The following is a 21,616-nucleotide window of genomic DNA, read 5'->3' as shown; positions in this document are numbered from 1 at the left end:
CACCACATTGCCTGCCACACTTTGAAGCATTTTAATGATAAATTTTAGCTTACAAATTATGTATGTTCCTTTTATAAATCTTGAAAAATATAAGTGGATAGGAAAAAAATAATTCCTCATCCTGCATCCCAACTTGCATAGACAGGCACACTTAACATTATGTGTTTATTTAGTATTGTTTATTCTTTTAAAAAATTGTGTTGATTTTAAAAATTGAATTTATTGGCCAGCTCTGCAGCTCACTTGGCTAATCCACCTGCAGCACCGGCACCCCAGGTTCTAGTCCCGTTTAGGGTGATGGATTCTGTCTCGGTTGCTCCTCTTCCAAGCCAGCTCTCTGCTGTGGCCCGGGAAGGCAGTGGAGGATGGCCCAAGTGCTTGGGCCCTGCACCCACATGGGAGACCAGGAGGAAGCACCTGGCTCCTGGCTTCGGATCGGTGCAGCTCCGGCCGTAGCAGCCATTTGGAGGGTGAAGCAATGGAAGTAAGACCTTTCTTTCTGTCTCCCCCTCTCTTACTGTCTAATTCTGCCTGCCAAAATAAATAATAGAAGCATTTTACAAAATTGAATGTATTTTATAAATCTGTATTCTGATTTTTGAAGTAGCATAAGCCTTTTCCATATTATGAAGGTTTTGTGGGAGTGAACTAGAAAATGAGGGATCCCTCTCTCCTCTCTCTCTTTCTCTCTCTTTTCTCTCTCTCAGCCTCCTTTGCCTTTCAAGTAAGATGAAAATACATTAAAATTAAATGCCTGTGATAGTGGTTTGTGCTAGAGACTTGATATCGATATATGTACACATTCACACATACATACACATATCCCAATAAGTAAATAAATAAATAAATTCCTACATAAGACCCAAAACTCTAAAATGACTAGAGAAAAGCAGAGGGAAATGTCCATGGCATTGGTCTGAGCAGTAATTCTTCAATGTAACCTCAAAGGCGTGGGTGACAAAAGCAAAAATAGACATGTGAGATTGCATACCAGAAAATCCTTCTCCAAGCAAGGAAACAAGTAACAGAGTAGAGAACCGACCCACACACTGAGAGAGGATACTTGAAATCATTTATCAGGTGAGGGGCTACTACCTTAATACAAAGAACTCAAATGAATCAGTAACAAGAGAACAAACAGCTCCTGAATGGACATTTCTCCAAAGAAGACATACAAGTAACCATCGCCAAGTATCAGAGAAATGCAAATTAAAACCACACAGAGAGGCCAGTGTTGTGACAAGGCAGGTAAGTTGCAACCTGAGACGCTGACATCCCACACGGGCACTGGATTTTGTCCCACTCCCTTCACTTCCAATCCAGCTCTCTGCTAATGACCTGGGAAAAGCAGTGGTGGATGGACCACGTGTTTGGGTCCCTGCATCCAGGGGCTCCTGGCTCCTGGCTTTGGTCTGGGGCAGCTCTGGCCATTGCAGCCATCTGGGGAGCAAACCAGCAGATGAAAGGGCCCTCTCTCTGTCCCTCACTCTTCTTGCAACTCTAACTTTCAAGTAAACATACAAATCTTCAAAATCGATAAATAAAAATAAAACCATATAAGATGGCATGTCACTCCACTAGACTGGCTATTCCCAAAAGACCAAAGTCACAGGTGCAGAAAGAGGGGTTAGCACACTTCTCAAGGGAATGTCAGTCAGTGCAGCATGTTGAAAACAAGCATGGAGAATCACTAAAAGCTAAAAACAACTCAAACTCTCCCAGGACCCCACCAGCCCACATCTGGATTTATGTACATGTGCATGTAAGGTGAATATGTACATGCATGTAATGTGTGCATGTACATGTGTGTGACATATGTGACATGTATATGTGTGATGTGTTTGTGTACATGCATGTGATATGTACGTGTGAATGTAATGTGTGTATGTGGTATATACAGGAATACATAATGTATATGGCAGAGCCATGTCTTCACTCACATGTCCACTGCAGCACTGCTCACCACAGCCAAGACAACGGAAACGCATGAATGCCCCTTGGCAGGTGAACGGACAAGAAATGGGAGCTGCAACACACCCAGGAATACCCGGACCCAAAACACCCACAGGAGGGTCTGTCACTTACAGCATGTTCATGGAGACGAAAGTCATGCACTGTATATGAAGACTCCAAAGTCCTTAAAACAAAGGATTGAAATGTTCTTACTGGGGCTGGTGTTGCAGACAGGGGGTTAAGTCACCTCCTGTGTCCCCAGCACCCCATGTGAACACCAGTTCATGTCTTGGCTACTCCACTTCTGATCCAGTTCTCTGCTAATGTGCCTGGAAAAGGAGCAGGACATGGCTCAAGCTTGGGCCCTTGACACACACACTGGAAACCTAGATGGTGTTCCAGGTTCCTGACTTCTGCCAGGCACAGTTCCTGCCATTGTGGCTATTTGGGGAGTGAACCAGCAGATGGAAGATCTTTCTTCTCTCCCACTCTGTGTGTTTCTGTGCATGTGTGTGTGTGCGCACACGCGTCCCTGTGTGTTTCTACCTCACCACACACCCATAACTGCCCCTCAAGTAAATAAATAAATCTTAAAAAACAAAAAAGGGAAGGGGAAGAATACCAGAGAGCTGATCTGTCTCCACCCAATGAGAACAAAGCAAGAAGATGGCTGCCCTCACCAGGAACCCAACCATACTAGCACCTGGGTCAGACTTGCAATGCTGAGAACCAGCAGAAAATCAACGCCTGTGTCCGGGCCAGGCCAGCTGTGGGGTTTGTTACAGCAGCCTGAGCTGACTAACACAAGCCCAAGGCCTCCAGAAGTGCATGTGACAACATGACACAGCTAACCTGTGAACTCACGTCCCCACAAGGCCAGGCCTGGTGCTTCAGCAGATACAATTCACATTGCCCCCGGCTCCGTCTCCTTATTGGCATCACCAGATGGGAGAACTCCATCATCACCAGTGTGTCCCACCAACACAGCAGGTACACTTCGGGGGGGTGGAAATCACAGCATTCCACTCCTTTAGGACAACCACCTAGCAAATCAGGACAAGACAGTCAAGAGTGGGAATTGAGAAATTGTCTCTATAATGTGCCTGCAGTAAGCCACGCTGCTAACAAAGTAGGAGAGGTCTCAGATGGGTGAGTCACATGGCCGGTGGCAGGCACCATGGAGAGCTGGCTACAATGCACACCTGGGAGCGGGTGAGCTCTCGGAAACGAGGGAGCTGCTTACCGTCACTCAGGTCCTGCAGGAGACCCTCCTGGCAGGAGAAGTCCAGGCTCGCTTTCATGGTGACAGTGAAGGTGGCCATCTGCCCAGGCTGCAGGGGAAACTGGGTGAGGGTTTCTTCCAGCTTCCAGCTCAGGAAGTCACCGTACAGCTTCTCTGCAATGGTAACAACAATAGTGATGTTGATGGTGATGGCAGAGCAGAGGCACAATGAGACTGACACCAACCCGGCTGGGAAATTCTGGCACAAGCTCAAAAACAAAGACAAGAAGCATTCAAGATGTCAGAGAGCAAAAAGTCCCAGGAAAAGTCCTGAATCAGAAGAGGCCTTGAGGCACAAAGAGGAGGGAGAATGCATCATGTTACAACCAGCTACAGCACTCTCCTTGCCTGTCCAGAGGGCTTTTCCTTCCTCAGAAGTGCTTCACTGGAGAGATGAACTCTGGGGCTGAGGCCACAGAGCCCTAGGGGCAGGGGACAGAGAGGCGGTGGTGTATGGAGGAGAAGGGAGGTGTGAGGAACATCAACCCTGACTGTAGCTGACCTGCAGGAGGCACCTGCCAACCACAACCCTAAAGGAAGGGGAGGAGCAGGTGGCAAACGTGGGCTCAGTGCTAAGTGCTATCACCGCAACACCAAGAGCCAGGCAGCTGCTGTCCGCGTGCTCCCCTGAGCAGTACCTGCTAAGATCGCTGTATATACTTTCTCCCTGACTTCTGCATGGGCTCTGCTCCCCATCCCATCTTAGGGAGGGCACCACGTCCACACAGCATCCGGCACTCTGCTGTCCAACCCTGACCGCAAGCCTGTGAAACGGTGCCATTCTTTCAAGTGTAATTCTTTACATGAGTGTGGTGCACCGAGATCCTGGGATAACCACAAGGCCAGAATGTCAGTGACGCTCCAGGTCTCACACACAGAACCCTGGGAGGCCAGCATGAGCACACTCAGACACCGAACAATCTGCTTATGTTGTAGGAAACTCTGTGCCTTAAGTGATGTGTGCAAGTCACAGGCAGCGCCACGCTCAGGGACCATCTGATGCCAAACAACCAAAGCCTTTATGGCTAAGGCACAGCTGCGGGCAGGGCCAGTGAGCCTTCTCTGTGGCTGCAGTGCCATGGAAAGCTACACAGCTCGGGCACCAGATTCAAGACCAGGCCCTGCCTCACAGGCAGCCCTTCCTGTTTGTTTCTGTATTTCTGTGCTACCAGACAGAATGAAGAAAGCAGCTTCTTAAAATCCCACAGAGGGACGTGCTGCCAGAGGGAACAGGAGAAACAGATGTCAACCGTGGTGCGCACGACACTCATTCTCCCCCTGAGAAAAGTGGTGTCAGCATCTTAACAGCGAGTAGCACTGGGTGACGAGCAGGGACCGCTCAGCTCTGATGTGCTTGCCGGCTTCTCCCTGAGCCCGGGCTCAGCTCCAGCATCGGTGGGAAAAGACGCAGCCCAAGAAGCTCGGCCCAATGAAACCCTGCATGAATCTTCAATCACGCTGGCATGGAGTCAGCACTTCTTGTTGAAGAAAAAAAGACATCCAGCAGTGTGTGGGGGTGTGGCTACATATGTGCACGTGTCTGCATGTGTGCACACCCTCACACACGTGGATCACAGGACATTTGTTGGAAAGCTTAAACAAACAGTAGACTTTTCTGAATCTGGGACTATTTAAGCAAGAGTGAAAGTTGGCATCTTCCCAAGCCTACAAAGGACGACTTGTTGCTAGTGATTTATAAGTAAAGGGTTAAATCACTAGACAATCCTGGTCGTGAAATGTGGTGGAGTGCAATGGCTCATCTCCTTGGAAGGAATGTGTACACGCGGGGGACAAAAGACTCCACTAAGAGACTATTGAAACTCAGAGTAGAGTGTGCTAAAGTGGCAGGAGACAACATCAGCAGCCCATTTGTATACACAGACAATGTCATGGCTGAGAAAGGACTTCAAAGACCAATCCCGTTCACATAGCTACAAAGAAAATAAAATCGCTTGGAATCAATTTAACCAAGGATGTTCAATATCTGAGAATCACAAAAGATTAAAGAATGAAATAGAAAAGGACACCAAAAAAAAAAAAAAAACCACAACAATATTGAGCAGCTTCTGTACTGCGAAAGAGACACTCAGCAAAGTGAAGAGGCAAACAGTTGCAAAGCATGCAACTGATAAAGAATCAACTGCCAGAAGCTTTCAAGAAACTCAACAACAGCAAAACAAACCACCCACTCAAGAAATGGGCAAGGGACTTCAACAGGCTAAATATTTCAAGAAAGGAAATCTAAATAGCCAACAAACACATGCAGAAATGCTCAGGATCACTAGCCATCAGGGAAATGCAAATCAATACTACAATGGCCTTGAGGATATGGAGGGAAAAGGCACCCGCATCCACTGCTGGTGGGAATGTAAACTGGTGTCGCCACTGTGGAAGACAGTAGGGAGGTAAGTCAGAAATCTGAATATAGACGTACCATATGTGCCAGCCATTCCAGCCCTGGCAATATACCCAAGGGAAATGCAATCAGTATACGAAAAAAAGAGTTATCTCTGTCCCCATATTTACTACGGCTCAAATCACCATAGCAAAGATATGCAATCAGCCAACATGCCCATCACCTGAAGACTGAATAGACATTATGGGCTATGGACACCATACACCCATACACAGACTGCATATCCTGGCTACTATGCATCCTACTGCAATAAGCACAGGCCTGTGGAAAGCTCTCTGTCTACACAACCATTTTGTTTCCTTCAATATGTTGCCAGTAGAGGGTACATCCATACAGTTTTCCAGGTTGACAGGAGTAACTTCACATGAGAAATTATATTACTATACATTATACATTGCAGAATACAGACATCGGATCAATAAGCCCAATTTCACCTTAAAACACTAGAACAGCAAAGTACATCTTAAGAAACTGGAAGGAGGAAAAGGATTCAAACTCAAATCAACCCAACAGCGTAGAAAATATCACAACAGACATTCAGTGAGACCAAACTACAGTGCTTGAAAACTCAGTCAACCAGACAAAACGTTTATACACAGGAAGCAGGGGGAAAAAAGGAGAACAGACTCAAGTGACTTGACAACAGAAATGACCCTTCCAGATGGTACGCACAGCAGGACCGCGACTCCACCCGCGCCTTCGCGACCCAAGAGGCGCAGGCAGGCTGGCGGCCAAGACCCCCAGTGGGAAAACGCAACAGCCGCACTTCACTCACCTCCAAGGGGGGTCCGGTCTGCTCTCGGGACAGAGGTCCGCGAAGGACGTCGTTTCCGGATGGGGCCGAAGAGGAGAAATGTGCCTGGGCAATGGCGCAGCAGCCTCGGACACGCAGCCTCTCCTCATCCAGGCCTGACCCTGGGGCCGCTGGGTCTCCCTCAGGCTCGGCCAGCAGCGACGAGGACGGCTCCTCTCCTCACGGCTTGCGCAGGCTCTGAGGCAGGAGCAGACGCGAGGCGCTCACTCCCAGCAGAGCACCGCCTGGCAGCAGGGACCAGGCTTGCGGGTGCACTTCCGGGTCACAGTGCCAGGCGCAGGCGCATTCCCCACTGGATGTCACCATGGCACCCTAAGACGCAGCTGCACACTGCTGCATCCAGCGTCTGAAGCCCCAGGGCCGCTTACAGTCCCGCCTCTCCAGGCTGTGACCACGGACGCAGACGCTGATGGCCCAGGTTCTCTGGACCCCACCTCCCTGCCTCGTGTGAGTCTTCAATGGACCTCCTGCCTCCTGCCTCTTGCCTCCTGTCTCCTGGCGTCTGCCTGGCCCTGTGCTGGCCCTTTGTTGAAGCCGCTTGGGGAGAGAAGCAGTGCACGGGGCATCGCCAGCACTCTCTCTCTCTCTCTCTCTCTCTCTCTCTCTCTCTGAGTGATCGTCCATCTGGGGGTTCACCCCCGAGGTGGCTACAAAGGCCGGGACTGGGACAGAAGCCAGGTTCTTTAGTCGGTGCTCCATTCTGTGTTCAGGGGCCCAAGTCCTTGGGCTGTCTCCCTCTCCTTCCCAGGCGTCTTAGCAGACAGCTGAATCCCATGACAAACGGCTTCCAGGGGGAGTGTCGGCACTGTGAGGTAGCAGGTAAAGCACCGCCACAGTGCTGGCATCCCATATGGGCGCCGGTTCGAGTACGGCTGCTCCACTCACTTCCGATGCAGCTCTCTGCTGTGGTCTGGGAAGGCAGCAGAAGACGCCCCAAGTCCTTGTGCCTCTGCACCCATGAGCAGATCACAGCGAGGATCCTGGTTCCTGTCTCCTGGCTTCAGATACTCTCAGCTACGCCCATTGCAGCCAATTGGATAGTGGACCAGCAGATGGAAGACTTCTCTCTCTTACTCTCTGTTTTGCTCTCGCTCTCTCTCTCTCCGTCCCTCCCTCTCATCCCCTATGTGTGTAACTCTCAATGTCAAATCAATAAGATCTTCAAGAAAAGTAAAGAAATTAAAAAGGAAGAAATAGCTATAAATAAAATACCACATCAAGGCCAACTACTAGAGTTTTTTGTGATTTTGGTATTATATGCATACCTACCCTATTAACCCAGAATTTGAAAAAGAGTTTAACTCGGTCTTACAGCAGATTTTGGTACCCAGTCATTCTCTTCTTCCTTACCAACATCCTGTGGGGTACTATCTCTGACTTGTGCATGAGGAAATCTTTGGGATTTACTTATCAGACACTTACGTACCCACTCACACAAAGACTTGAAACAACTGCGATCTACAGAGTTCTCCACGGAACACAGGTCTGCTTCCTAGTCCCCGCCCTCCACAGTCTAGCCCTGCCTTTAAAGTATGGAACATGTTGGAAATAGACCAAATCGTGTCTTCCACAAAGCAAGACAGAATACCGAAAGGTAGCGTTTGAGGTCCCCTGGCTTTTTTTTAAATTTTTTTGAGTGGGCAGTGAGAGAGACTGAGATAGAGACAAAGGTCTTCCTTTTCCGTTGGTTCACTGCGCTGTACTGAAGCCAGGAGCCAGGTGCTTCTCCTGGTCTCCCATGCGGGTGCAGGACCCAAGGACTTGGGCCACCCTCCACTGCACTCCTGGGCCACAGCAGAGAGCTGGACTGGAAGAGGTGCAACCAGGACAGAATCCGGCGCCCTGACCAGGACAAGAACCTGGTGTGCCGGTGACGCAGGCGGAGGGTTAGTTTAGTGAGCCGCGGTGCAGGCTGGTCCCCTGGCTTTTAATGGGAGCCTAATTCACTATCTCCTCTGTTCAATTTTCTGTCATTTCCTCCTGAATTTCCTGTTTTGAGTTAAGGGTGATAACCATCTTCTTAGTCTTGGAAGTGTCCTGAGTGTGTGCTATGAACCAGGCCCTGAGGGAGGCTAAAGATACAGAAAGGAATAAACCGTGGCCTCTGCTCTTGAAATGCTTGGTCCAGTAGAGGAGGGAGTTATTTCAGTAGATCACTCAGAAGCCAACAGTTGAATGTCCTTTTTAGGGAAAGTTGGGTTCTGGCAGGGTGGGTAGGAGTTAACCAGGAGAGGAGGGGGCAGGAGGCCTAGACAGAGGGAAAAGCATGGTGCTTTGAGAAGTGACAAGTATTTTTAATGGCTGAAACTTGCAGGAGAGTGAAGAAAGATGAGGCTGGGAAACTGTGGACAGCAGCATCTATCAACGAGTGATGGATTATTAACAGGAACCTATCTGCATTTCAAGTAAGAAAATCAAGTGTCAATAGGAGAATGGATGGAGTGAAAGGTGGGAGGGCATTTAAAGGACTACTGTAAAAGCCTAAATGAGAAGCAACTGGGGTCTTACCAAGGGTGGAGGGAGGACTGAGTGGAAGGAAGAGACTTGAATGATGACGGTGTTTGTAAACCAGAACAAAACACAGAGGCCTGCCTCTAGGTGACTTATTTCAATACAATGACACAAGGACTACTTTACTCAAGGGGGAAAAAAACCACACTTCCTGCTCATTCTGAAAGCATTTCAAATTTCTGAGCATACTTATATCTGAAAATGATTTTGCCCTTACATATGCAGTCTGCACTAGGTTCACTTGCATGCATTTCATACCGCAGCAGAAGTATGCTCCTAGGCACTTAAACCTGCTTAATCACCAGCTGACTGCACTCCTTCAGCAAACATTTACTGAGCATGTACTATCTGCCAGGCACTGGCAGCTACAGAGGGCAGGAAGGTGAAACAACACACCCTTTGCAACGAGGGAGTTTGAGGTTGGCACAGAAAATGGACTCCCAGGCAGGGTCTCATTAGCCAATGTGGTTGGCATGGCCTGGATGCGCACAGTGATTTTCACACCTGCAGGGGACAGGAAAGAAGAGCTATGCCCCAGGAAGACACTGCATTTGGTGTTTCTAAGGGGCTGCCAATCACAAACCCATTTTAGTGGAGAATGCAGACGGCACATGCTGAACTCTGTGCTGTATGAGTTCAAGGAGCTCTGCCCTCTTGATCTCTGCTGAAACCCCAGTGTCTGTCTGGCATAGCATCCCTCATCTGGTGGGTACCCACTGAGATTCTTCCAGGGGATGAATGGATAAGGACTGAGACATGGGCAGTTTGTTTGGGTTAGTCAGGATTTTGCAATAGTTTCTCCTATCAATTGTGTGAATACATTGCTTCCTGACACAATGGCAGATGTGAGTTAATGCATCATTTGGTGCACTCTGAGACTCCCAGCTTTGACGCCCATGGGCCAGCACTAACTGCCCCTCCTGCTCTTGAGCATTGCAGACCTGAGCTGCCCCGGTCCCACTGCTGTTATTCAGATGGGGCAGCAACAGGACAGAGCTGGCAGGAAGGGCAGCCTCCCACACGACCTCTGTAGAATCTTCAAATGGGATCAGTCATGCTGAAAAATGGCCCCAGGCCACTGCTGCCTAATGGGCCATGATGGATGAGCACAAATCCACAGACAGGCTGCATTTAGCAGCTCAGAGATAAGATGCAATGGGCTGCTTTCTGTTCTCCAGAAAGCATGGCATTTCCACTGAAAAAAATTAGGTTGAGTCCACAGCGGATGATGAGCAGGTGAGCAACCCTGTGAAAAGTGGCCAATCAACCCCTCCTTTTCTAGCCACAACATAACCAAGGGAAGGTGAAGGAACTTAGAATGTTTTCTTATTTTTTGAAGAGGCCGAGGGAGCTCCCCTCTAACAGCCTGCAAACACCCCCTTGTGACTACAGGTGCAGCTGCAGCCTTCAGGGCTGAGCACATTTCTTTCCTGACTCAGGGATTGGCTTCCTCCTCCTGCTTCTGACACAGCATCCTGACAGGGGCCCAGAGAGTACCTGTGAACTCCCATTGAATCAGCCTCTCATTAGCTGAAGGACTTTCCTGTGTCCCCGAGGAAGCAGGGGGCTTCTTCTAGGGTACATGAAGAGCAAAACATGCTCTAAGATAAGACTCAGGTACTGAGTAGAAGATCTGGTTCCAGTACATAGCCAGTCTCTCTGGTCCTCAGCTTCCCTGTCTGGAAGAAATGGAAGATCCGGGAATAATTCCGGGATTCTTGCTCCCACCTTGACTTTGTGCTAAAAAGCTCACCAAGCAGCTTCTAACGCATGAACATCTCATCGACCCTCACCGGCTGTGACTGAAACAGGCTGGGAGAAGTGCTGGCAGAGGACACAGGGCTGCCAGGCCCCTACAGAAGCAGACTCACGGCCACTGGATGGGCGGGAGGGACAAGGGCACAACTGTGCCTTCCCAACTCCAGGGCAGCCATGGGGCCTGGAGAGTGAGTAAATGGATTAGTCCAACATGGGCGCACTCAACACCTGTGTATTGAACGCCTACTGAGCATCAGCCCTCCTGGAATCCATTCTGATGACCCTGTGAGGTAGAATCTATCATTGCCCCATTGTAACAGAAGAGGAACATGAGGCTTGGAAACTCATTCTTCCACGAACATCTCCCCCAGCTACCAAACTCTTAACCACCGGGAAATGTGTGTTCCTCAGTTTCATGCCAGAAGTTCAAGGACAGAAACAATCAAGAAAGGAAAGCTACGTAAGTGCCCTAAGGTGGAAGAGAACTTGGCGCTGTCACGGAACTGAGAGGCCAGCATGGATGGGGCAGAAGAGCACACTGCATAAGGTCAGATTCACATAGGTCCCAGGAGGACACTCCTGCTGGTGCCTTGGGACTCATTCTGCCCCAACAGCCTCACTGCTCTACTCCCAAGGACTCACTCCCCGATTATGCAACATAGCACCATCATGCTGTGTCACCAGGGGCAAGTCACTCAGCCTCTCTGAGCCCCAACTTCTGCATGTGAAAATGAGAATAACTTGTATGGAGCAAAAGCCCCACTGTAAAAAAGTGACTGCCCGTGACATTCACCAAGGTGGAACCCAGAGAGGTAGACCTGCCCTTCATTTCCAAAATGAATTCCAAGACGACCATGTCATGGGGAGGTGGGAGGGTTCACAAAGACAAATAACAAGTCAGAGGAAACAGTGGCTGTAACTCAGTGAAAGGAAGCACTAAAGTAATGTCGCTCCCCCTCTTCGTGGAGGAACGACACAGGACCCTGCACTGTTCTTCCGTCTGCTCGGCCCTTCCCGGGTTTGCTGCTGGTTCTTCCCGGGTTGGCTACTATCCCTTCCACCTCCGTGGAAGGGCAGTTCCCCCTGGCCACATTCCCCACTTCCGCAGGGGAGCGGCACACCACCGGCCGGCTCTCTCGGGGGCTGCACAGGTGTTCCCCTTAGATGTTCCTCTTAGATGTTCCTGGTGCATGCCGTCTCTCTCCTCCTTTATAGTCCTCCTCCGCCAATCCTAACTCGGCTGCCCACACGCCGAGTACGCTGCTCTCCAATCAGGAGCAAGTCCTACAGTTTATTGGTTGAACTGGAGGCAGCTGTGCGGAAGCTGTTTACTTCTCTCCCAGCACCATATTGTGGGAGAGCAGATGCATAGAATAAGTCTTAATTCCAGTAACTCAGTCCAGTCCGGGCTGCTCCCCACAAGTAACACGGTGATGCAGCAGGTTTTCTTCTCTCCCTCTCTCTCAAATAAACAAAATATTTAAAAACTGTTCAAGATCATGCACAATTTCCACAAACTTGTTAAAGTTCTGCACATGCTGAAAATTTAAGTACAAAAACATGTCCATGGATCTGGATGAATACCAAATGCCTCCCCGTGTTTTCCCTCCAGGGATCAGGGGAAGAAAGTGGGACTGTGGTCTGAACAGTACTTCTACATTATCATGAGTGTTTTACTGCCTTTAAAATGTTGAAACAAATGTGGCATGTCAGTCTTCCTTCTTCATGGTGAGTGCTGGGTTGGGCATTTCATCAGATTCTGCACTCCTGGGTTTTTTTTTTTTTTTCTTTTTGTCGATATTGAACAGAAGAATTCTTGTTATCTGACTGTGTCTCTAGACATGCTTCCCCCATCTTCAGGTCAGTGTAAGGTCTCTAAGGACTAAAGTTATTCCCTAACACCTCTGGACATGCCAGGGGCTTGCACCAGGACTGTGCATGCAGGGATGGAGGGTGGAGGGTGGAAACCCAGAGACCCCCTACAAGCTTCGTTCTTGACAGGCTTCTTTGGGCTTGCTCTAGCATGTGGCCCACATCCTCCTGGGGTGAGTGTGGGAACACTGGGCTTGTCGGGGTTGAGGGGTTTAACAAAGATTCCTGTGCCCTTTCCCAACCTTACACCCTGCGTCAGTATCCTGGGTCCTCTGTGGGTGAAGAGATGCCTGGCTAAACTCCAGGCAGTGGATGACAACTTAAATTGCCTTTGATGTGTGTTTCTCTGGGGACTGAAATCACCATTACAAACTCGCTGCATTTAAAGTCCTAACTTCTGGATATGGCACAACAGAATTTTACAACAGCAGGATTTTCATTCTAAAGAATGGAATCCAGGGTGGCCACTGGAAAGGGATCTGAATATTTTGCCAATTCCCCCACCCAAATTTCTTCTCCTGTGTATATTTTAATTCCCCTACAATTGAGTTACATTTCCATCAAAATTTCACATTTCTGAGTATTCTAGCTGCAGAGCACACCTCATGAAAGAAGAACAAATTCATTAGCCCGGCTCCTGTCTCTAGGCTGGCAGCAATCACACTCTCTAAGAGGCTCGCGTGTCTCACATGTATTTACCTGAGGTTGTTCCTGGTATTTGGACAATTATTTAAAATGCTAAAAAAAGGCCATGTAGAAACAGGATAATTGAGGTGAAGAGGAGAGGAAGGGAAGCTGTCTCAGGACCATGATTTCTCAACTGAAGAGTTCCTTTCTCAGGTTTGTGTTAATTGTAAAGAAGGATACCGTCTACCACAAACACAGACACACAGACACACACATATACACACACACACACACACACACCCCTCCAGCCCCAGTGCAGAGAGAAGTACACTGTCTAACTCTCTCTCTCTCTCTCTCTCTCTCTCTCTCTCTCTCTCTCTCCAGCCCCAGGACAGAGAGAAACTTGATTTCTATGCTAGAGGTTGATATTTTAGAGCGACCCTGTACTCTCCTGCCATAAACTCACATGATCTGCTCACTGTCATTAACGATGGCCAGAACCTTCACTGATTGCTCCGAAAGTTATTACCTAATTACCGAGGGCAATGCAAGCATGGTGCTAAGCAGCATTGTTCATGCGCCAACTCAATTAATACTCACAACAGCTTCTCAAAACAAAATCTCCACGAAGCAAGGTCAGCATCACCAAGGAACTTGCTAGAATTCCAAATGCTCGTACTGCTGCTACTGGAGACATGCCAACATGCGGAGCCCAGTCTATGATGTAACAAGTTCTCCCCAAAATTCTGATGTGTGCCAAAGTTGTGGAATGACCGTGGAGAGAATGGGGGCTGTTACAATTTCACAATGAACACATCGGGCTCAGAAAGGTAAAATGTTGTTTCAAGGTACAGAGAAAGCAGAAGAGATCATATCTGAAACCAGACAGGCGAACTCCAGAGACCAGTCCCTCAATCACAGTGCTACAATGCTCATTATCCGAGGAATGAAGTATGGATTGAATCAGTGGGCATCAGACAAAAATATGCCAAATGAGTCTGCAGTGATAATTCTAAATCTCAACAACTGAGCCAGTGACAGGCCACTAGAAACAAAGAGACTTCTCAGAAACATCAAATTAACTCTACATCCACCAAGTTGGTAGCAAAGAAATGAGGAGCCATCCATTTGATGGAATACAATTCAGCTTTAAGTATGATGGTTGCCAACACGTCCAATGGCCTAAGTGAAAATACTTAGGATATAAAGAGGCAGGAAATACTGAGTCTGGGACCAGAAGCACCAGTATGGGCAGATTTTCCCCAACAGTCACAAGTTGCTGAGGACTTGGGAAACTGGGACTTTAACAACCTGTGGGAGTGAATGGAAATTGGCACAGTTATTCTGCACCAAAACTGGGTCATAGATATTTAAATTTTAAAGTATGCATGACTTATGACCCCAAACCCCCACTTCTTAGAAGGAACCACATATGCATAGTCAAGCTGGATCATTATCACTGCAGTTCAATGCTTCTAAGGGGAAAAATCTGACAAAAACTAAGCTGCAATCATTACGTGGATTGGATAAATAAATCAGCTTTCATCTATATTGAAGAATGTGATGTGCACATTATAAGGAACCTAGATATCCCTGAGATACAGAGAGAGAGAGACTATTCCATTTGTCAGTTTCTTGAATACACTGTTAAAAAACTAGTTTGTAAGAAATAAAGTATAATATTATTTATCTTAAAAGAAAAAGGAGTTGGGAAGAAAGGGAGAAGAAAGAAGAGTGAAATTAAACACAACATAAATCACAAATGCACACACATCACATTGTCTATTTTCAGTGTGTATTTTCATCAACAAACATCTAAACAAGCGACCACAAAACTGCGATCCCACTTAGGAGATAAGCAAAGAGTTCTCTCTTACTGGCAAAGAGTATGCAGTGGGGCCTCTGGCTTCTCCGTCTGCCTGTAGCAGCTAGCCTTGACCTCGGGGATATAGGAGAGCTTCTCCAACATGGAAGACGTGGCCGTGGTTAGGATGCTGAGACCGTCTCTCACTCTCACCTCCAGCCTGTAGTCTGAATCATTGTAGGAGACTGAAATAAGTCATGAGGGAAACTCTTTGGAGGTGAGCTCTGTATTTCCAGAAACTAGAACTGGAAGAACTCACAGCCAATTGCTCTGCATGGCAAGTGCTGTGATGGGGTATGGGACAGCCTTATGAGCAGGAGGAAAAGACCATGTGGCCTGGGTGGAAATTGAGAGAGCCTCACCAAGAAGACACGACACAGCCTGAGAGCTGGGAGCTAAAGAGGCAAAGCCTGCCAAGTGGCAACCTGCAGGAGGCAAGAGCATCCTTCAAGCTGTGTGTGTGTGTGTGTGTGTGTGCGCGCGCATGCGCATGTGTGCGCAAAAGCACAACCACGTGACCTCACAGGGGATGCCCAGGGAACCACACAATCTGAAATTGCTGCCCAGGTGTGGCTCTGGAACCAATGCTGCGTCCCCCACCTGACACTCACATGACCCCGCACCATTGCTCAGCTTCCAACAGCTCTTGCTGAAAAATGTTAGCATTTGAGGCTCTTGTGATAGTTTAAGGAGATGAACCATAATGGGTGAGTTTTCTAACAAATCATCACCCATCGCACTTGGTGGTGGCTCAAACGATGCCCATTTCACATCTTAACTCCTGTTGTACAAAAACGTGAGACAGGCCTTACTGGACTAACATCTGAAGAGCTGTGTTACTTTCTGGAGGCTTGCAGGAGAATCCATCGCCCCACTCCTCTCCAGCTCAGAGAGGCCCCCCTGCATTCCTGGGCTCGTGGCCATTTTCTCCACCATCAAAGTCAGCACTGTTGCCTCTAAGTGGCCAACCTTGTATCTTCCCATCTTTCTTGGACCATAGCCTAGATCAAGGCTTTCATGAGACTGAACTGGGCTCCACTGGCTAGTCCAGCATTCATCACCTCAAGGTCATAACAGCATGGATTTTTAGCCATGAAGGTGACATAGTCACAGACTGGGGATTAGGACACAGACATCTTTGGGAAACGGTTATTTTTTTCGTACCACATACAACATTATGTAGTAGAATACATGGCCTCTGATATGCACTTAATATTCGGTTGCTGCTGTGATATCATTACTGTTATTACTGCATCCAATTGAAGAGTGTGAGAAGGCAATGCCTGAGTCTTTGATGCCAGTCTGCATGCAATGCTAAGCAATTATTGCAAATCCTGGGACCACTCAGGTCTTAAAGAACGACTTCCAAAGATACACAAATCAAGAGTTTCCACGTGGACAAAAGTTTTGAATGAATTAAGACTTTCTCACTAAGTACTATCAGTTGTGCACTCACACGCTGGCAGAACAAACACTGCCTCGTGCTTCAGCATTTTCAAATCAACGGCTAGAACAGATTCCTCTGCTAACCTCTGTGCCTTATCTGCCAGCTGGTCTGATCTGACTCATAAATGGCTGTAGCCTGGTGGTGGGTAAAGGGAACTCTGCAACTCTGCAAACCATGTCCAAAGAACTCCAGGCAATGGGTGGGATAGAAACGAAAATGTTCCCCAAAGTTCCTCAACTTCATTAAAAGTTTGGCTTAAAAGTTCAATCCATGAAATTGAACACAAAGCATATGGGTCTCAGCTCTGGAATAGAGACCCTCTGGATGGCTGTTAAACTCTTCCTCCCCCATGTGAAGCAGCTTTTGATACCATGTAGTAGTTTCCCCCCACACTTGATGAGACTTCAAGCTCCATGAGAATATGGATTCTTCCAGGAAGTCCACAGTCCATCTCTGAAGCCTGGCACACAGCCAGGACCCCAGGAAGAAGTGCTGAATTAAAGGAGTAGATGCATAGGGAATGACTCATAGGAAAATACGCAAACCAGGATCCTAACCAACAGCAATATTTAGATTCTGAAGCAGGGGTTGACAGTCTGTGGAGTGTGAGCCAAATCCTCTGAGTTTTAGTTTCCAAATTTTGAGGACAAAGAGAAGTGAAGAAATTACCAAGGGTAGGGTTCTAAACTTTTACATTCAACCAGCGTCACTCAAAATAATCTTGAAAACACAAACTGAGAAGCTCTGCCCCAGAGTTTCTGATTCAGGACCCATGGGGCCCGGGAATGTGCATTTTGGTCACATCCTAGGGAGCACACTTTGCCACAGTACAAGGGTGCCCCAATACACGCCCATCACTGTTTAAAAGCCACGCATGTTCCACATGTTAGCAGTAGATTCCAAATTGCGCAGGTCCTCTATTTTGAAATTTGGGGTGAATTTTTCCCACAACCCTGTGGTAATAAAAAACACATGAATTAAGAATATGGTGGGATGCTAAGTCAAGTATCAGAAAGAATGGTGCTTCGTGATGGCTGAAAATCTTTCATGAAATGTTGTATCACCTCCAAAGTCAGTCTTCATCAATTACCTCATTCAAATTTTACAACAAGACTGTAGGAAGGCATAATTAATGCAACATCATCCTTACTCCCATTTTGTCAAGGAAAGGAAGGAGGTTCAAAGGGGTTGAAGACATAACATCATCCCCGTCCACTTGCCGTCCCTGTCCAGGTGCTACCTCTCTAAGCCTTGCCTTGCTCCCTTCATTCTTCTGTAGCCATCACTACTTTGTTTCTACTGATTTTTACACCTGGCTTCCCTAATCTCTCCACTGCCTCCTGCAGCACTGTCTCTTCTAGCTCGCAGTGTGGCCTCTCTTTCTATGTTTCACCAAGGAGCAGGCAGTCCACGCTGTCCAAAGTTGTCACTTGCCCATTCGCTGGTTCCACACCCTCACTTCCATTCTTCAACACACTCGGCTGGGCCCCATAGAAATCCTGTCTGGTGCCCATGCTGTCTAACAGAACTTGAGTATAATACCAGCCACACATGCCATGCTATATTTCCCAGTACACACATCTTACAAAATTAAACAAATAAAGTGATTTTAATGATAAAATGTAGCCAAACCACTATGTCCAACAGATTATCATTTTAATCTGTAGTCAATATAAAAGTCATTGCTACTAAGACAGTTTACATTTCTTAATAGCAAATCTGAAATCCAGTGTGAACTTTATGCTTATAGCACATTGCAGGATGGTCCAGTGCTCAGTGGCCACATCTCATACAGTACAGGTCTCTACAGTCATGATGATCTCTCAGCAGCCAGGTCTAATCAGGCTTTCTGGAATTTGTAGTTCTGAAACATTTCTCCTGCTGAGTCTACCTTGCTTATCCTGGCCATACTCGCTTCCATCACTTTCCGAAACACCTCTGCTTCTTGCCCTTCTCCTGATGACTTCTTCTTAAGGAAGCCTCTTCCTTCACTCACCTCCCACAGCGTTAGTGCTCCTCCCAGGTTCCCTGTTCCAGCCACTGTTCCTCTCTCATTGTATCATTTTCTTGGATATTGCAGCCATTTTTAGAGTTAAACTAGAGATAATGATGGCTCCCAAATCCTATATCTAGCCCTAATCATTCCTATATTCAAATAACTGGACATTCATTGTACTCCACCAACCAATTCAACTCAACAGACTCTACAACTGACCTTATCATTTAACAACTCAAAACTCAGTAAATGATATCTGTCTACCAGCCAGCCAGAACCTACAGAAATGAGTCCCACCAAGCAGAGGCTCCAGAATTTACCTGTCACAACGTGGGGGTGAGGTACAACCGATACTTAAGTGGGTAAACACCAGAGATGATGCTAAAGTCTTCAATGCATAAAAAAACTTCCCATAGCTACGAATTACCCAAATGTCAAGAGACCCACTACAGACAAACAGCTTTTATTTTTCCTTTTTATGTATGTATGTATGTATGTTTTCTGTTATTTGACAGGTAGAGTTATAGACAGTGAGAGAGAGACAGAGAGAAAGGTCTTCCTTCTGTTGGTTCACTCCCCTAATGGCCACTATGGCCGGTGCTATGCTGATCCGAAGCCAGGAGCCGGGTGCTTCCTCCTGGTCTCCCATGCGGGTGCAGGGACCCAAGCACTTGGGCCAATCTCCACTGCCCTCTCGGGCCACAGCAGAGAGGTGGACTGGAAGAGGAGCAACGGGGACTAGTACCTGGTGCCCAACAGGACTAGAACTCGGGGTGCCGGCACCACACATGGAGGATTAGCCAAGTGAGCCACGGTGCCAGCCTATTTATTTATCTTTTAATGAATATAAATTTTATAAGTACAACTTTAGGAATAGAGTGAATCTTCCCACCATACCCATCCTCCCACCCACACTCCCACCCCACTTCTTCCTCCCTCTCCCCTTCCCAGTCCCATTCTCCACTGAAATTCTTTTTCAATTAACATTGTACACAAAAGACCAATTCTATATTAAGTAAAGATTTCAACAAGTTGCACACACACACATGTTCTCTCTCTCACACACACAGTTTGAGAACTAGTTTTATAGTTAACTCTCATAATGCAACTCACTGAGGACAGAGATCCTGCATCGGGAGTTAGCACACAGTGACTCCTGTTCTTAACTGAACAATCTCACATATGAGGTCAGTGAAACAGCTTTAAAGCCATAGCTGTACTTCTACGGTGTGGAGCCCTGTGGCTATGCCTATTCCTGTCCCCTTCCCAGACTCTGGAGGGGGGCCCAGAATCCGCACTTTAACAAGCTCCCCAGTCGACTGTTATGTGCACTAAAGGGTAGGAGTCACTGCTCTGAGGCAGAGCCAACCTCAGTGTCAAAGAGATTCATGCATTCTTCTTCAGTGACAAGCACTGGATCACTTGATACACAATCAGAAGCTGAAATTCAAAGTCTGAGTAATTCCCTAAGTTCAGCCTTTAGGATCAATACCCCGGGCTTTCATGGGAGTCACTTAACTTTGAGTTTTCCCTTTATTAGCACAATCCCAGAAAAACTGAGCCATAAACTTCACAGAACAAAGTAAAGAGTGTTTACTGCACAATTCGTTTCTTCAGTCCTAAAGCTCACAGCTTGTTTCTTGCTAAGCTGAAACTCAGAAATACAGAGCAGTGTTCAGTGCTCTGCCCACTGCAGAGGCTGCAGCATAGGCTGCTGCAGGAAAATATTCTAACCTTTTCATTTCATTCACACACACATATTTATTTATTTATTTATTTATTTATTCTAACTTTTATTTACTGAATATAAATTTCCAAAAAACAGCTTATGGCTTACAATGGCTTCCCCCCCCCAATAACTTCCCTCCCACCCGCAACCCTCTCCTCTCCTCTCCCTCTTCCCTTCCATTCACATCAAGATTCATTTTCAATTATCAATAAAGATCAATTTAGCATATATTAAGTAAAGCTTTCAACAGTTTGCACCCACACAGAAACACAAAGTGAAAAATACTGTTTGAGTACTAGTTATAGCATTAATCACAATGTACAGCACATTAAGGACAGAGATCCTACATGAGGAGTAAGTGCACAGTGACTCCTGTTGTTGACTTAACAAATTGACACTCTTGTTTATGGCGTCAGTAATCACCCTAGGCTCTTGTCGTGAGTTGCCAAGGCTATGAAAGCCTTTTGAGTTCGCCAACTCTCATCCTATTTAGACAACGTCATAGTCAAAATGGAAGTTCTCTCCTCCCTTCAGAGAAAGGGAGAAAAGTACCTCCTTCTTTGATGACCTGTTCTTTCTCTGTTTATATTTTAAAACACATGAAAGCTACTGCTCTTGAGATGTAAGGATAAAAATATGAGATGGACCCAACAGCCAGAGCTAAGCAGATTTGAAGCCAGGAGCCAGCAGCTTCCTCCAGGACTCCCAAACAGTTGCAGGGGCCCAAGGACTTGGGCCCTCTTCTACTGCTTGGCCAGGCCACAGCAGAGATGGAAGGGAAGTGGAGCTGCTGGGACTCCAATCAGCACCCATATGAGAAGCTGGTACTGCAGGCGGCAGCTTCATCCACTATGCCATGGCTCGTACCCTCTTCCAACACCTAGGCTGTTCCCAATTGATATCCAGCTGTCTGCTCAAATGCCTAGGAAAACAGAGGAAGCAGTGCAAGGACTTGGGCCCCCGAACCCACACTGGAGTACTGGATAAAGTGCATGGATCTGCTTTGGCCTAGCCCAGCCCGAGGACATTGTAGCCACCTGGGGGGTGAACCCATACTTTGAAGATCTCTCCTGCACTGCCTCATCTATAACTCTGCCTTTCAAACCAATCTTTAAAAAGAAAAAAAATCTAGTACTTACTATGAGGTGTCAGAACTTTGGACAGGCTGGAAGAGAGCACAGAGGATTCTCGGGGTTTCACTAAGCTTCCGCTTTCTATTCCGTGTGTGCAGTCTGTGAATATTCACCAGATTGCGTGCCAATTAACTCGAGCGCCCCATGCCCGTTTTTGTGCACACACATGTTACAATTCCGAGCAACCCAGAGAAGAGAGGCCAGGAGTCAAGGC

At 47.3% G+C, this 21,616-nt stretch overlaps 2 long non-coding RNA genes across 25 annotated transcripts in view; one reads left to right on the top strand and one right to left on the bottom strand.

The window, feature by feature from the left end:
* The window catches only part of LOC103346136 (uncharacterized), a 331,605-nt gene that overhangs the window by 108,631 nt on the left and 201,358 nt on the right, over positions 1–21,616 (bottom strand). For 13 of the 23 annotated variants that reach the window (XR_011381021.1, XR_011381020.1, XR_011381022.1 and 10 more), the window contains exon 11: positions 3,197–3,349. This is a non-coding gene — a long non-coding RNA (uncharacterized lncRNA). Of the gene's footprint in view, positions 1–2,085; positions 2,138–2,805; positions 2,997–3,196; positions 3,350–6,426; positions 6,643–15,110; positions 15,265–16,916; positions 21,502–21,616 lie in introns of those variants that run through there. The other 10 variants (XR_011381032.1, XR_011381033.1, XR_011381017.1 and 7 more) reach the window with 8 other exon arrangements.
* LOC138844734 (uncharacterized) lies at positions 6,729–16,793 on the top strand. Of its 2 annotated transcripts, XR_011381042.1 has the most exons (4): positions 6,729–6,912; positions 8,780–8,870; positions 10,369–12,462; positions 13,618–16,793. It is a non-coding gene; the product is annotated as an uncharacterized lncRNA (long non-coding RNA). The 2 variants fall into 2 exon arrangements; XR_011381041.1 differs by having other exon boundaries at positions 8,780–12,462.

Source organism: Oryctolagus cuniculus, chromosome 12 (genome assembly GCF_964237555.1).
Source record: "Oryctolagus cuniculus chromosome 12, mOryCun1.1, whole genome shotgun sequence".
NCBI classification, from domain to species: domain Eukaryota; kingdom Metazoa; phylum Chordata; class Mammalia; order Lagomorpha; family Leporidae; genus Oryctolagus; species Oryctolagus cuniculus.
Note: the sequence above shows the minus strand (reverse complement) of the source record. Positions and strands in the feature narration are given on the sequence as shown.